The sequence below is a fragment of the Nicotiana attenuata genome, chromosome 6 (genome assembly GCF_001879085.1).
Source record: "Nicotiana attenuata strain UT chromosome 6, NIATTr2, whole genome shotgun sequence".
NCBI lineage: Eukaryota > Viridiplantae > Streptophyta > Magnoliopsida > Solanales > Solanaceae > Nicotiana > Nicotiana attenuata.
In genome coordinates, this window is record NC_031994.1 from 73,398,634 (window position 1) to 73,403,356 (window position 4,723).

Genomic DNA, 4,723 nt, shown 5'->3' on the forward strand with positions numbered 1-4,723 from the left:
AAATCATAACCAAACTTCTCGAATCTTGGATCGAAAATTCAGACCAAACGCAAGTTTGTCCAAACGACCCCAAATTCACACCCTACACTCCCCTAACCTCCCTCATCTCCAATCCCCAACCAGATTTCTTCGAATATCACTGGAGCTTTTCGAATTTTAAAATCGAATTTTGGCCGAAAAATCCTAAAACCCTAATGTTGGGGATTCTTTGATTTTGGGCTATAATAGCCCTTAATCATGTGTTTTCTTATGAAAACACATGATTAAGGACGGTTGTGATCCAAAATGCCAAGGAAACTCATCAAATTCGAAGTCGAACCATATCGGTGAGTTATGTTTCTTCCCTTTTTTTTTCTTGGTTTAATTCTTTGCCTCTGTTCTCATATTTGTTAAGTTCTAGTTTAATTTGCATTTTAATTTTGGTCAATTTTGTGCTGATTTTGTGTTCTGATTTGTGCTTGATTGTTCGTCTGTTTAGATTTTAGTCCGCTTTGATCCTTGACTCTAGTTTGGTTATTAGTTTGATTTTATCAGATTAGGATTTGTTTCGATACTTGTTTTGTCTTATAATTGTTCTATTTTTAGTTTAATTCTGCTTCATTTAAATTTTAGATAATAGTTTACTCTTCTGTTTTCATAATTTTTCAATCGACCTTGTTTGGGTTTGTCTGATCTTAATTTGTCGATTCAGTATTTCCTTATGATTGTTACTAGTTGCTTTTAATTAGTTTAGTTTTGAAACGAGTATTCCTTTAGTTCAGCATTTAGTCTTAATTAGTTATTAGGTTCAGTTTAGTTTGTTTGGTTATAGCTGATTTAGATTCACTAGGTTCAACCACAGTTATTTGACTAAGGTAAAGGGGTTTGGTTGGGTCAGTAATTTCAGGGGCAATCAAGGGTAGTTTAGGCATTGAAAATGGGTTGGTTTGTTAAAGATTAGTAATTTCAGAATAGAAATAAGGGTAGTATAGGTATACCATAGGTAGAAAACAAAGCTAGAATATCCTAGGTCCTTCTAGAAGGGGGTCTTAGTGTAAGTTTCAGGATTCTTAGAGCAGTAACTTGGGCAACAAGCCACAAATTCAGGGATTAATCACTAAATTCTGAAATAAAAAGGGGGAGAAAATGAGTAAAAATCTCCAGAACCTTCTGCCCCTATTCTTGCCTATAAAAGAGAGGCCTGGTGCCTTGATAAACAAGTTTTAGACTCTGAAAGTTCCCTAAAACATTCCAGCTTTTAATCTTCCCTCCAAATCCCATTCTGGAGTTCTGAAGTTCAAATTTGAATTTCAAAACCTAAGGAAGTTAAAAATCTGCATTTCTATAGTTCAAATTTTCTCCTAGATTTTAATTCCTGTCAAAAAATCCAAAAAGATACAAAAATCCAGTGGAAAATTCGAAAAAAAAAAATACTGTTGCCTTAAAATTTGAGTTTGATTGCGAGCTAGTTTTCCTCTGAGTTCCCTATTGTTTCTAGCTTCAATTTCAAGTCATTTTGGGTGTTGTTCAAGCTGTTTTTGTGGTGTTTACTGGCTGAATTTGGTTCTGGATGACTTGATATTGATTCTGGGTATACAACAAGTTCAAGCTGTTGATTCCTGTTAGTGTCCTGCTGTGAAGTTGCTGACTCTATTTTCTTCTCTTTATTTGCTTCATTTCCAGGTACACTTTTGTCTCCAATTATCTGAAGTTTGACTCAATGTGTGTAAACAACTTTGAAATTAAATGATGAAGGATTGCTAGTCACCATATGAATCTGTCTCTATAGTCATTGCTAGTCTCGATATTTAGTTGTAACTTTCATTTGAGCAATTACTTATTAGTGTTAATTAGGACTATTTGTAATAATTAGGACTGTTTTGGGACTGTTCTGGACTGTTTTGATATAAGTACATTAGATTTAGTCCATATATAGATGTTGTAGCATATGCTGGAATTATATTGATAGAGCTTCGCATATAGCTTAGGGCGAAGCCTCACCATGCTGTTTAAACGCACATGAAGAACCAATATAGCTATGTATGTTGCAGGTATAAGGTGTAAAAAATGAGATTCAAAATCAACTCTTAAGCTTTGGAGACTATATTGTGATTGGTTTTACATGTTTCGACAAGTTTTCCTTCATTCAATTGTTGTACGCATTGAGTTGGCAAAGTGATTTATTTCAGTTCTTAAAAAATAATCATCCACGGCTATAGTATAGAAATCAGGAAAAGAAACCAAAAATTCATAAGTTAAGCTCTATTTTCAACTGGAATTGAATCAGAAATTAACAATGCCTATTTAGTCGAATGTGCGAGCCCGTTTAATTTGAATTGTGGGATTTAAGCAAGTTATAACTGGACTTTGCTCCCCTGGTCATACTGGGCTCAGACGTGAAGCCCAATTACAATCAGCTTCAGAGCTGGAGCATAAACTCCTCAATTCCAATTCACTCTCAACTTGGGCCCCTGAACAGGCCCACTATTTGACGGACTCTCATCCAAACTCTATTAAAATTCATTATTGTAGAAATGGTTTAGGGACCTTAATTCATAGTTTAACATAGCATAGATTTGGGCTTTCGAGTTAGGTGGCGGGTTTAAACTAAGAGGGTCCTCCCTTTTGTTTGAATTCGGACTTGAACTTGAGACCGAATTTATAAATGCAAATTAATTAGGCCCTTTTAGAGACAAAATAAATAGAAAATCATAGGTCACTTTAGTTTGGCCTTTAAATAATAAAGTGAGATGAGCCTCGCCAAACAAAACACACAAATTACGGGGCCCTCGATAAACGGCTATATTAAAATACTTAGAATCCGGGATGGGCCGTTTAGCGAATTTCACGGCTTTCCCCGAAGATAATAAGACGTTGGTCACTTTAGGCACGCTTTTAATAATTTTACCTTCCTAAATACGGGTGTGCATTTCATGCAACCCAAATCCAAATCCCAAAACGTTGAATAAGAATGTGTCGAGGATCCGGGTGCATTTCATGTGACGTGATCCAAAAATACGTTTTTAAACGACGTTCACTTTCTTAAAATTTTTTTTAACTAAAAACGGTTAAACCATTCTAAAATTGCACTATAGGTTTGAACATGTATAAAAATCAAATTTCAGCCATTTATAATAATTTAAGCGACCGTGCTAGAACCACGGGATCCGGGGGTGCCTAACACCTTCCCTCGGGTCAACAGAATTCCTTATTCAGAATTTCTGGTTCGCAGACTCCAATTGGGAAGTCGGAAATTTTCCTCAATTTGGGATTCAAGTTAAACCGGTGACTTGGGACACCAAAAATCAAACCTATCCCAAGTGGCGACTCTAAAATAAATAAATAATCCCATTTCGAATAATGTCACTTTAAATGGAAAAACTCGATTATATATTATCCTTCGGGGAAGATGTGTAAAAAAGGAGGTGTGACACATACATTAGCAATACCTAAATAAGAGTACTTGTAAATACATTGTCCTAAATAAGAATACATTATATCTAAATTAATTTGTTCTTGCTTTATTTATATAGATGGAACATCGTACTTGGATGTACAATAGAAATTATCCTAATCGGCGGGGATTGCGGGAGGATTTTGTAGAAGGGGTTGATGAATTTATTAGACACGCAATGTCACTTCCGCCATACATAAATGAAGGAGTAATTAGGTGCCCTTGTGTTAGGTGCGACTGTATGAAGTTTGAAAAACCGGAGGAAGTTAAAGTTCATCTTTATAGTAAGGGGTTTATAGCGAATTACTGTGACGACCCGACCCGTCGTCTCATGTGTTATTGCTCTGTTTCCCCCATTCATGCTTCTTCATGTTTCGTTATCGGTATGTGGTGTGTTAGAGTTGATTTGGATTGGTTTTGATAAGAAATGAGACACTTAGTCTCTTTAAGGAAAGCTTAAGTTGGAAAAGTCAACCGAATGTTGACTATTGAGTTAGAAGGCTCGGATGTGATTTTCGGTGATTCGATTAGCTTCGGGGGATGATTTGTGACTTGGGAGTGCGATCGGAATTGATTTTGGAGGTCCGGTGTAGAATTAGGCTTGAATTGGCGATGTTAGTATTTTGGCGAATTCTGGTTGATAGGTGAGATTTTGATCCGAGGGTCGGAATGGAATTCCGAGAGTTGCTGTAGCTTCGATATGTGATTTGTGATGTGTGTGCAAAATTTCAGGTCATTCGGACGTCGTTTGGTTGGGTTTTTGATCGAAAGTGCATTTCGGAAGTTTTTGAAGAACTTAGGCTTGAATCCGATGTGATTTGATGGTTTTAGCGTTGTTTGATGTGTTTTGATGATTGGAAAAAGTTTGAATGATGTTATGGGATATGTCCGTGCTTTTGGTTGAGGTCTCGGGGGCCTCGGGTGAGTTTCGGGGTGGTTTCGGATCATTTTGGAGAAATTTGATATTGCCGGTTCTGGTGTAACACTGTAGCTTGGCAAATGCGAAGGTTATTCTGGGAATTGCGAAAACACTGTAGCTTGGCAAATACGAAGGTTTTGCTGGGAATTGCGAAAACACTGTAGCTTCGCAAATGCGAAGGTTTTGCTGGGAATTGCGAAAACACTGTAGCTGGGCAGAAGGGTTTTATATTATTTCATCCGCGAAGCTTGGTCCATTTTCCTCCATTGTTGAACATCTTGGGAGCTTTTTGGGAGCAATTGAAGATGGTTTCGACTGGAGTTTGTTGGAGGTAAGTTCCTTGGCCTAAATACTCGAGATTTTGTTAAATT